Source organism: Adiantum capillus-veneris, chromosome 17 (assembly GCF_014529385.1).
Source record: "Adiantum capillus-veneris isolate H3 chromosome 17, ASM1452938v2, whole genome shotgun sequence".
Classification (NCBI taxonomy): domain Eukaryota; kingdom Viridiplantae; phylum Streptophyta; class Polypodiopsida; order Polypodiales; family Pteridaceae; genus Adiantum; species Adiantum capillus-veneris.
Window position 1 is genome coordinate 153,583,989 of NC_140947.1, and position 12,058 is coordinate 153,596,046.

Here is a 12,058-nt window from a genome sequence, read left to right on the forward strand (position 1 = left end):
TCAACCTTGTGTACTCTTCTATCGAAGCACTCTTTATAATCCCCCACCATTACCACCTCCCTTGACACGTTTGTCGCCACCACCTTTGGCAACACCACTAACTCCCACTCCCCCCCTCCCTCGATAGAAGGCTACCTATGATGGTGTCATCCAAACTTTAATATAACATGATGTGGATTTTCTCAAAAGAATAGCCTCATTGCAATAATATAATTATTTTCAAGTTTCCATCGTTTTCTCTAGAGTAACTTAAAGTGCATAGTAATATTCATCAACCCACAATAACTTGAGGTAGTTTTTGCCTAGGTGTTTTAAAATGTACCAAAAGAATCTAATTCTCGATAAGCCATTGACCCATTTATGTTTGTTCAAAAACTATTTAATCAACTATCAAAATAGACAATCAATTTTCATTTTTAACAATATAAATAGTGATGTAGCATATTCAAAAGGGCAAGAGATTTTTAACACCATAAAAACACGACAATAGGATACCCAGCAAAAGGGAAAGTTAGTTGAAAAAGAACGTGAGCAATAGTAGGTTTTTGCACCATGTCCATGTCGACAGACTTGTTCACCAACAAAAAGGCACATCGACCCTCACTCTCAATTTAAGGCAGAAATTCATGACAAACATCAAGCGCGTCCAACCCTTTTTTTTTTAAAGTTTTTATATATGCACAACCATTGAACAAAGTGAAAGACGTCGGGTAATTAGGCCAAAAACCTAAGAACTGCAACAGTTTGCTTGAAGATTTCCAAAATGCAGATTTTTATCCACCAGAGAAGCACACAGCGACCCATACTCTCTTGTATAAAATTTTTAAAGACAACGGACAATCAAGGGCCTCGTTGTGTGTAGAGCATTCAACCATGCCTGGCTACAAAATGTCCAGTAGATCTTGGTATGAATTCTTCACAGGTATGCTCAGTAAGTAAGGACTCATGTTGGTACAAGAATGCACAATAGGCAAGGCCTTATATTGGTACAGGGGAGCAAGAGAGAGCGGGAGAGAGAAAGGAGGGGTGATTAGGTAGGGAGGGATCAACAAATGAAGTTGGGGGTGCAGAGGGAGACGACTAAGAGAGTCAAGAGGGCCGGCAAAGTAAGGGCCAGCCAACACATGGTATGCCAAGAATAGAATACGAAAATGTAAGAATGTTTTGGGGCAGAGTAAAAAAACGCTCGGCCTCGATGCAGCTTGTGGAAAAAAATATCAATATAATTGGTACATTATATTTATAACGGTGGGTGGAAGTAGGAGTTCCCTCGAAAAGAGCCCCAAACCAATATACTAGTCTTGCAAAGGTGGGTTCCACCAACAGGTCATGGTACACACCCAAAAACCATACAACAATCAGCTTCACTAGGTAGATTTTTCCATCAGGACAGTGCAAGTTAAATTCTCAAGATGAGCAACCACAAGACATTATAACCATTTGCTCCATCCATAAATTATAAGCCAACTAGAGTAGTTGAAGGATAGCAGGCAAAAGTGAGTATTTAGTATAAACATAATGAATGCTACAGACAACTGACATAGAAGCAATAGCAATCATACCCATCACCTCCATCATGCATAAAAGATCTAGATTCTCCTATAGAAGTAATAGAAAATTTAATGCACATGGTAATCATCAAGGCACTTATGTCCATGTAAGCCATTAAGTCATGCACTTAGGTCAGGCATGGTAAAATTTTAGGCATTAGCTACGGAGTCCTAGCTTAACAGGGGTAAATTAGGCTCGTGTGTGTGTGTGTGTGTGTGTGTGTGTTGCTATTTTTAGACTTATACTTATACACAAAAGAACATAATAGCTCAAAAGACAATGCTTTAGAGAAAGGAAAATGGTTGGCACAAAAACAACTCAATCTTTGATTCATTTTTGTACATCATAGTGAGAATGAAATATAATTCTAGTGTTTTGTACATAAGATAGTCAAGGAAAACTTATTTTGAAGTTAATGGGGCAGGTTTTTCAGTGATGGACATCAGCTTAGCCAAAAAAATCCTAAGTAAAGATAGAGTCCTCACTTGCATCCATATAAACAAGACAATAGGTTTGTTAGCCTTGAAGACGTATTGCAGGTGTCAACAAACCTATCAATTGTTATCCATGTCCTACTTAAAACCTTGAAGACAATAGGTTTGTTAGCCTTGAAGACGTATTGCAGGTGTCAACAAACCTATCAATTGTTATCCATGTCCTACTTAAAACCTTTTCAACTTATACCTACCATCCATGTAGTGTTAAATATCATCAAAAATCCTTCTCAGAACACTAAGCCATGGATGAAAGTGACATGTGTGTGTGTGTGCGTGCATGCGTGCATATGACCTTCCTAACCCATGCACCATACTCAATGAGTTGGCAATAGGCCCATTGATTATGGGCCTACTGCCTCATCAAGTTTATATTAATAGAATATTCAAGTCTGAAGTCAAAGAGCTGTATCAAATCAAAAAATTCATGAGTCTCATCGGAGCTATAAACAAAGAGGATTATACTCCAGTTGGAGTCTTAAGGCTTTGTTAGCCCAATAGAACCAATTTTTGTAAAACCAATTTTTTTTTAGCGAATATGTGTATTTCCAGCTAAACATAACTGAATTAAGTAGTGAAGTATTACCAAAGTATTGATGAAAGATTTTCATAAAAATGGACTTAGGGGGGTACAATTCTAGAATTTTGTTAACATAAAGACAATGCACAAAAATCTGGTTTTGAGCCTCCTTCTTTCTACTCAAGATCTTCTTGCCTGCTAGATCGGTAATAATCTAAAAATATTACAAGCACATATCAAGAAGATGTTTTACAGGAAGATTTTTGGGTCTACCTCTACCGGTATAGTTTTTAGTTTTACCTCTGCCAAAGATAGAGCTAGAAGTAATAGAGGGAGTCAAAAAAGAAGTAAGCAAATTAGGATTGTTAGTTAAAGAAATAGATCTTTTTAGAGATGGGGTAGATTCTTTTTCCGTTTTGGGTTTAAGGAGACTAAGAAGGTTCTTCACTCCTTTGTAATTGCCATAGGATGTCAAAAAGGTTCCAGGTTCATCTTCTTTAAGCTCTCTAAGAACTTCAAGCATCATGTTGTGGAAAATTGATGAAGACCGGATTAGTCCACATAATGCTCGAAGTTCTTAGAGAGCTTAAAGAAGATGATCTGGTGTAGTAATGAAGATCGGATTAGTCCACATAACTTTTTAAGAAAATTGGTTAACTCTGCACCAGAGGAGGAAAAGGTAGCTAGTGATTGTGTGTGAATTTTTTGAAGGAGAGGAAGTTGTTTTAACTCCTCGTCTAAAAATTTAAGTCCTTCTTTCTTGTTTTTTACCAAAGCAACTAAGAGATTGATCCAATCGTTAAAAGAGAGAAGTTGCAGTAAAGAACCATGAGGAGAGTTCTCTAAATTTGTAGACTCCACAATAAGCTTAGATGCAGTAGCATCCTCAATACAATATAAAACATAGTTACTAGCTTTAGAAGAGGTGAGCTCGAATGGGAATCCCATCAAAGAGTCATTCTGAAAATCACGAAATCATCATAAATTAGAGAAAAAGTTGGAGATACAAGGTTTTTTTTTTTTGGGGTAGTTCTAGCAAAGAAAGGTCTATATCTATTTGCAGTGTATATCAAAGATCGCCTAAGGGTATGTTTGTACATTTTGGCACAAGCCATTCTAAGTTTTTTATTGATAGCTTCTACCTTTTAAGGATCCGTATCCGGCCAGTGTATTTGTAGAGTTGAGAAACCTGACAAAAAGTGAAGTCATAGTAAAATGGTAATACATACAACCTTTAAACCAATCAATCCAAAGATAGTAGGATTGTGTGTATGTATCCCTATAATCTCTTGGTCATAAATTGGTAGATCTGACCTCCATGGACGATAATTCAATCTCCCTCTCTCTCTCTCTCTCTCAGTCAAAAGGATAGAGGATCCTTGGAACACCATTAATTTTCAAACCATAACCAAAACTCCTATTAACTATTTTAGTATTCAGACCTCCGCTCACAATTTTAATTGGCATGGATCTTCCAATCATTCAAATTGTCTTGCTAGAAAGTGGATATTTACAGCATGACTCAATCAATGCTGATGACTAGCTTGTCATACGGATATGGCGCATAAAAAAGAAGCTAAACTATAAACTATCAGATAATGGCTTGACCTAAAACACCAGTCAGTTGGCAACATGGGCATATAATTTTCCCCCAACGCAGCAGTTTAAGCCTTCTGGTGAAAAGTGGCTTAGACAAAGCAGACAGCCCCATCAAACCTTTCTTGACAAGTGGGGACTCAAGTACTTGAGCACTTCTGACACCTTAGCATTGTCTCGTCCAAATGCCTTCTTAAGGGGAGGATCACATAAAATCTGCAATTTCTCAGTACTACTCTGGAGCTTGTGAGCCTTCATGTAGTCCCTTACTTGCTTGAGGGCTTCAGGCCTCATGGTCTCCCAAGTTTGCAAGATGGGAGCCAAGCTGGAGGAGACCCTATAGAGGATCGGAGTGCCACCTCTGGATTCGGGCTTGGGTTCAAGGTCGGGAGTGGTTTTGAGTTTGGCCTTGGGCACTTTCTTGCTCATCTATTCATCAACTTATGCAAAACGCAGAGCAGTCACACATCATACCAGGGGCAAGATCCCGATCAATGGCAAGACAAAGGATCGCGATCGATGGCAAGAAGACGGATTGGGATTGGCTAGGATCGAGCGGTTGAAGCTAGCACTTGCACATACAATACCCCATACTGTAGCAACAAGGCTGCACGATACAGTCAAGCATTGGACAGCCTGTACCGAAAAGCACCTGCATGGAGCAGAAGAGAGAGGTAGAGGTGATGTCAAGGCAGCTTTACACAGCTTGCCGGCAAGAGAGGAAAGTGATGACGAGATGGGATGGCTGCAACAACACACACAAAAACCCTCACTTCTCCTCTCTCTCTCTCTCTCTCTCTCTCTCTCTCTCTCTCTCTCTCTCAAAAGAAGGAAGCGTCAATGAAAATTTTCCATAAAAGTAGTATATGAGCGAGCTAGCATGATGGAGAACTTGATTTCAACATGCAAGAATCTAAATGCAGATGACCATAAATGAAGGGAAGTGCATGATGAGGCAGGTCAATGTAGGCGATGGTGATGAGACGCAGCTTCTGTTGTTGCCGAAGATGATGCGGGCGATGTTGATGTTGAGGCCATGCTAGGTGGTGAGCGAGAGGTTGGGCAAGGTAAGCTTCACACATAGATAGATTGCGTTGAATCCCAATCCCACGTGGAGAGAGCGTTGCAATAGTGTTACCATTTACATGTGGTAGTGATGTGTGTGAACACACTAGGACCGCCGGGCATTTTTTCCCTCTTTAGGAGGTTTTTCCCCCTGTGCATTGTATATACGCCCATCACTCTAGGGCTATCTATCTTTCGATTGCACAGTAAGTAATACACTCTCTGTTGTGTGCCTTGAGCTTCCTTCGTCTTCTCCAAGTTGTGTGTGTTTCTTTGCAACCCTAAAACCAACAATTGGTATCAGAGCAGGTTACGTCCTCCCGGGCTTAGTCGCCAGCTGCTCCAGCACACGCCTGCTCACTTTCTCCAATTAAAGTGAGGTTTGGCGAGCGTTTGCAGGTCGACAAATATTTTGGGTGAGCTCGTAGAGTCTGGTTTGCTCAAATTTTTGATTTGGGCTCATTTCGGCCTTCGTTTCCACTACAGGCAGTGCTGCATAGGCTATTTTGTCATTTTGTGTAGAGTTTTTGTCAGTGCCGTTTTTTGCAAAACAGGTGCCTTATAGTCTTCTACGGTTTGTGCTATATAGCACGTGTTGTTCCCGCTCCATTTCTCCTATTTTCGGGCAGTTTTCACATCAAGTGCAACATTTACCATGGCTGACAACAACAACACAGATGTGTTCAAGATGTTTGGTGCTGAGGACAGGTGGGATGGGAACAACTACCCTATGTGGGCTTATACGATGCAACATGTTCTTGTGTCAAAGGGCGTCTGGAACATTGTGCAGGGCATTGATGTACGTCCTGGTTCTGAGGATGTAGGTGATGTTGAGGATGTCGCAGGTCTTGCTGCAAGGATTGCTGCTGTTAGAGTTGTTTTGTCTACGGCAGAACAAGCTCGTTGGGATGTTAAGGATGCGCAGGCTCATGCATTGATTGGGTTGTCTGTGAAGCGCACCATTGTTCCTCACATCCCTTCAATAAAATCTGTAAAATAGGCTTGGGATATATTGGCTAGTCTTTAGGCAAGTCGCAATGAGGCTAAAATTGCTTTGCTGCCTAAAGAGCTGGAGTCGAAGATTATGCATGAGGAAGATGATATGGACACTTTCCTTGCTAGTGTCAAGGATATCAATACGCAACTTATTTTTGCAGATGAAGTCATTTCAGACAGTTCCCTTGTGCAAACTATTCTTGATGCCTTACCAGATTCCTACTAGACTTTTGCAAGTACTTGGAGACTGATGACCCAAGGAAATCCTGAAAATGTCAAGTTTGATGCATTATGCACATTGCTGTTGCAAGAGTCACTTTCTAGAAAAAATAGGACTAGGCAGCGTGCAGTTGAACATGCTTTTATTGCTTCTCAAAGAAAGGGTGGTAACAGTAATGCAACCACTTCTTATGGTTCTGCTACAGCGAGTGGCAAAAATTCTGTTCCTAATGCTTCTTTTGGCAACAATTTGTCTGGAAATTCTGGTGATAAGGGCAAAAAGAAGATTTGTTGCCATTATTGTAAAGCTAATGATCACTTGATCAAGTCGTGTCCTAAGTTGAAGGCCAAAGAGGCTAAGAAGAAAGAGGGTGGTTCCACTGCAAATGCTGGTTCCACTACAAATGCAGCCATTGTTGAGTCTTCTGTGAAAGGAGACTATAATGCTGATGTTGATGCAGAATGGGCTTTTAGTGCAGAGTGCACTTACAATCCTGCTGTCCATGATGCATGCTTGTCAGTTGCTGCAGATTCACATGTGTGGTATTTCGACAGTGGTGCTACAAAGCACATTACCTCACATCGTGAATTGTTCACCTCTCTCAAGTCTGTCCCTCATGGGAATTCTATCACTTGTTCCAACAATGCCTCTTATCCAGTTCAGTGAGCTGGAAAGATTGTACTTACTGCTGCAAATGGTAGTTCCTTCACACTTGTTGATGCACTTTATGTACCAGGGATCAAGAAGAATCTCTTGTCTGTATCCGCACTTGCAAGGCTTGGACTTGTAGTCAAATTTGTGGATGACAGATGTACAGTTCATGATCTTAGTTTTGGTGATGAAATTGTTGAATTTGGCCTTTTTGTGCCGTGGGCTGTATAAGCTCACTTTGTATGACAAGTGTGGAAATTTTTTTGCAAATGCTGTTGCAGATTCAAGGGCTATTTCAGATGCAAAATGTTTTGGTCATCTGAATTTTGTCAATTTGCTGCATTTGCAGAAATCTGATATGGTTGCTTCTTTGCCACCTCTTGAAGCACCTGCCAAACATGTTTGTGAAGGCTCTATTTTGGGTAAGATGCAATGTTCTAAGTTTCCAAAGGATGGTTCAGTTCGGGCCACTTGCAGGTTGCAGCTTGTGCATAGTGATGTTTGTGGGCCCATGCAAACTCCATCCTTGGGCAATTACTTGTACTTCGTGAATTTCATTGATGATTACTCCAGGCATGCATGGGTATTACCGCTGAAAGAGAAGTCCGAAGTTTTTATGTGCTTCAAACAATTTCTGGCTATGGGTGAAAATGTCTCGAAATGTACTATGGGCACCCTCCGTTCCGATCGAGGGGGGGAGTATATGTCTCATGAATTTAATGCATTTCTGGCTAGTCGTGGGATAAAACACCAATGTATTGTGCCTTATACACCTCAGCAAAATGGTGTTGCTGAGAGGAAAAACAGGTTACTAACGGAAATGGCACGATGTATGGTCAAAAGTAAAGCTTTGCCGCATTCTTTTTGGCTTGAGGCCATCATGTGTGCCACTTATGTATTTAACACGTGTCCTACGAAAGATTTGTAGTCTATTACTCCATATGAAGCATGGCATGATAGAAAGCCTTCTATTGAGCACATGCGTGTTTTCGGCTGTTTGGCATATGCTTTGGTGCCACAAACACAGCGTAGAAAATTGGATGATAAGGCTTTCAAATGTATTTTTGTTGGTTATAGTGCTAAAAGCAAAGGTTACTGGTTATATCATCTGCAAACAAAGCGTATTCTGCTTTCACGGGATGTAGTGTTTGTGGAAGATTCTGTTCAATCCTTGCTGTCATGTACTAGAGACAATAATGTAAGCTCACAGGACATTTATGACACTTTGTTGCCTCTTTTTAGTGGTGGAAATACGAATGTAAGTTCCAATGAGGCAAATGTACAGCCTATGGGGGTTTTTGAAAATGTTACAGATCAGCCTATTACTGATGCAGATGTACATGATGTACTTGATGAGGAAAGGGCTGAAAATGAGCAGGCTAGAGGTATGCCAAAATGGTTGGTGCACACTTTGCATGACAGTAAATTGGATGCACCTTTGTGTAGTCGTACTCGTTCAGGCTCTCGCCATGCATCTTATGCATCAGATTGTTATGCTTTGGCTGTGTCTAGCTTACATGATGTTGAGGAGCCTCTCTCTTTTGATGAAGCACAAAATTCAAAAAATTGGATGGCTGCCATGCAATCAGAATATGATGCACTTACAAAAAATGACACATGGACTTTATGTGATTTTCCTCCTGGCAAAAAGGCCATTGGTACAAAGTGGGTTTACAAGTTGAAACGCAAGACGGATGGTGAGATTGATCGCCATAAGGCTCGACTTGTTGCAAAGGGTTATGCACAACAAAAAGGCATTGATTATGAAGAGACTTTTTCTCCCACTTGTCGTATGACTACTGTGCGTTTTCTATGTGTATTGGCAGCTCATTTTGGTTGGGATGTACATCAATCAGACATTGTTACTGCTTTCTTGAATGATGACATATTTGAGACATTGCTATGTAAGCTTGGACTTGAGGATTGCAAACCTATTGCCACTCCCATGGAAACAAGTTCAAAGTTGAGTCTACATGATGCTGGCGATCCTGTTAATGTCACTCTTTACCAAACTGCTGTTGGCTGCCTCATTTATGTATGCAACACAAGGCTAGATATTTAGTTTGCAGTCTCACAGGTCAACAAATTCATGCATAGCCCAGGGTCTAAGCATTGGCAGGCTGTCAAAAGGTTTTTCTGCTACCTTAGTGGTACTTTACACCTTGGCTTGTTTTATCCCAAGGGGGATCATTGCTGCCAGACTTACATGCTTTTTCGGACTCAGATTGGGCTGGTTGTTTTGACACGCGAGTGTCCACAAGTGGTTTTTGTTTCATGCTTGGCAGTTCGTGTATATCATGGTTGAGCAAGAAGCAACCTACTATGGCCACTTTGAGTTGTGAGGCTGAGTACAGGGCAGTCTTCACTGCTACGGTTGAGTGTGTATGGCTCAGACGCCTTATGGCTGATTTGGGTGTTGTATAGGACACTGCCAACACTATCTACACTGACAGTCAGAGCGCATTGGCAATTGCGAGGAACCTAGTTTTTCATACTCGCACAAAGCACATTGAGGTGCATTACCACTATGTCAGGGAGAAGTGCTCAGCAAGAGGGATCAACTTGGCTTATGTGCCAACACAGGACAATCTTGCAGATCTTTTCACAAAGGCATTGTCTCGTGAAAAGTTTGAAGCTTTTCGCAAAGCTTTGGGCTTACTCCCCTTTGTGGATTGATCATGTCCTCAGGGCATGGAACTTCCCTTTACTCATGTGCCAGCTCTCGTTCACCGCATCACTCCAGGGGGGATTTGTTACCATATACATGTGGTAGTGATGTGTGTGACCACACTAGGACCGCCGGGGCATTTTTTCCCTCTTTAGGAGTTCTTTTCCCCCGTGCATTGTATATACGCCCATCACTTTAGGGCTATCTATCTTTCCATTGCACACTAAGTAATACACTCTTTGTTGTGTGCCTTGAGCTTCCTTTGTCTTCTCCAAGCTGTGTGTGTTTGTCTGCAACCCTAATTCCAACAAACAGACGGGGGTAAGCACTGGGGTGAGGGTAGGGAAGAGAGTCAGACCCTAGCAGGCTGGCACCAAATTCAGCAAGGGCATGCACTCTAGTGCCGAAGGAGGCAACTGTGCAGCGGCACCACTCAGTCCGGCCATCACCACCATCAGCATGAGAAACACTATGACCATGCGCTTGTCGGAAGCCATCCCTCTAGTCTCTCTCTCTCTCTCTCTCTCTCTCTCTCTCTCTCTCTCTCTCTCTCTCTCTCCCCCCCTTGTTCTCTATAATACTAACGGCTTTCTCGCACAAATGTTCTCTCTCTCTCTCTCCTGCTCTCTATGATACTAACTGCTTTCGCGCACATATGTTCTCTCTCTCTCTAAAAAAGAAACTCTCTAAAAGAGTGAGGTCTGTGTGTGTGTGTGTGTGTGTGTGTGTGTGTGTGTGAGAGAGAGAGAGAGAGAGAGAGAGAGAGAGAGAGAGAGAGAGAGAGAGAGAGAGAGAGAGAGAGAGAGAGAGAGAGAGAGAGAGAGAGAGAGAGAGTGAGAAGTACGATTTAGCACTTGGGCCTCTCCGGAGGTTTCCTTTTGCTGTCACTACCCATCCCCACCAGAAGTTCTGAACTCTTGCCTCGTAGGAGCGCGTGCTGTCCCTCCCCTGCCTCGCTTAGTCCAACAACCACCACTATTCTTCACACTGGATGCTTAATTGGTTGGAGAAAAACCTACTCAAGCCGCAACTTAAAAAACGATGGTGCGATAAGAGATTAGGTCGACTTGCGTCAACATGCAGAAGCTCTACTTGTGACAGAGTACACGGTCGCGTGACGCAGATCAGCATAAATATGTTGATCCTACATCATGCACGATCTCTGCCTCCTCAACCTCTTCCCTTCCAAGCTTCCCTCGCCCATATACAATCCCTACCTCCTCTCTCTCTCTCTCTCCTCCATCTCTCTCAATCTCTCCAAAAAAAAGTCCACACCGGCGTAGGCTCTTTCTGAGACTTTTCTTTAAAACAGAATGAGAGAGAGCGAGGAGAGAGAAAGAGAGGGGGAGGGGTTGAAAAAAATAAACCTAGGTTTAGTGTAATCCCACCTGCATATTTTGAGATTTACCTCTAAATTTTGAATTTGAAAGTGAGAAAACCTACAAAATTTAGAGAAATTTAGCGCCATTTGGTGTAAAAACCTTCAAATTTAGTTAGTTTACCACTAAAATTTTCAAAGGTAGGTTTTCCAAGTTTTCAAAATTAAAGTTTTTTTTGAGCAGCACTGGTCCCTGCCTGTACATGAAAGAGTCCGCGTCTCTTTCAAAGAGTTTTTTTGAAGGGTTTTCTTTATACTATATAGTTGTTGAAAATAATGACGGTTGAACTTGAGGACCTTCTTGCCTCATCTATTGTGAGTTTCCTTGCCCAACTCCTTCAAAACCAAATTTGTCAATGATTAGGGACCCTGATATTTACGTTTCCTAGCCAACACAGTTGTCTCAACGTGGCACAATGTTGTTTGTTGTAGCACAACCAACCTCCCAGTTACCCCTTGGAGGGGTTTACCTTATGGGGTGCTACGCACCGAGGCCTGGGCCACATCATTCTGCAAGAGGATAGATGCAATGCTAGACTACCATCCATTTGAAATACTATGAGGCATTGATGGACGTATAACTTCCAAACATTAGATAGAGTACAAACAAAAATGGAGGACTAAGCCGCATTAGGAAAAGCATTTCGAAGGACTACAATGACAATCATACACCATGGCTCTAACAAGTCTATTCAGCATAGGGGCATCACACGTTGGGTGAGTAATCTGGGTCGAGGCATGACGGACAACTCAACAGACTAGGAATCCTGAGTAGTCTAGGAACTTTGAGCTGTGCTCATATAAACATGGAAAATTTAAGAGAAGGTTTTTACACTAAATATCTCTAAACTTTGAGGTTTATTCAACTTCTACTTTGAATTTTGAAGATAAATCTCAAAATTTGTAGGTGGAATTACAC

The 12,058-nt window shown here is 41.7% G+C and overlaps 1 pseudogene; it reads left to right on the forward strand.

Annotated features, from left to right (window-relative positions):
• Positions 1–5,084: 5,084 nt before the first annotated feature.
• LOC147438352 (uncharacterized) lies at positions 5,085–11,380 on the forward strand (annotated as a pseudogene).
• The last annotated feature ends 678 nt before the right edge of the window (positions 11,381–12,058 follow it).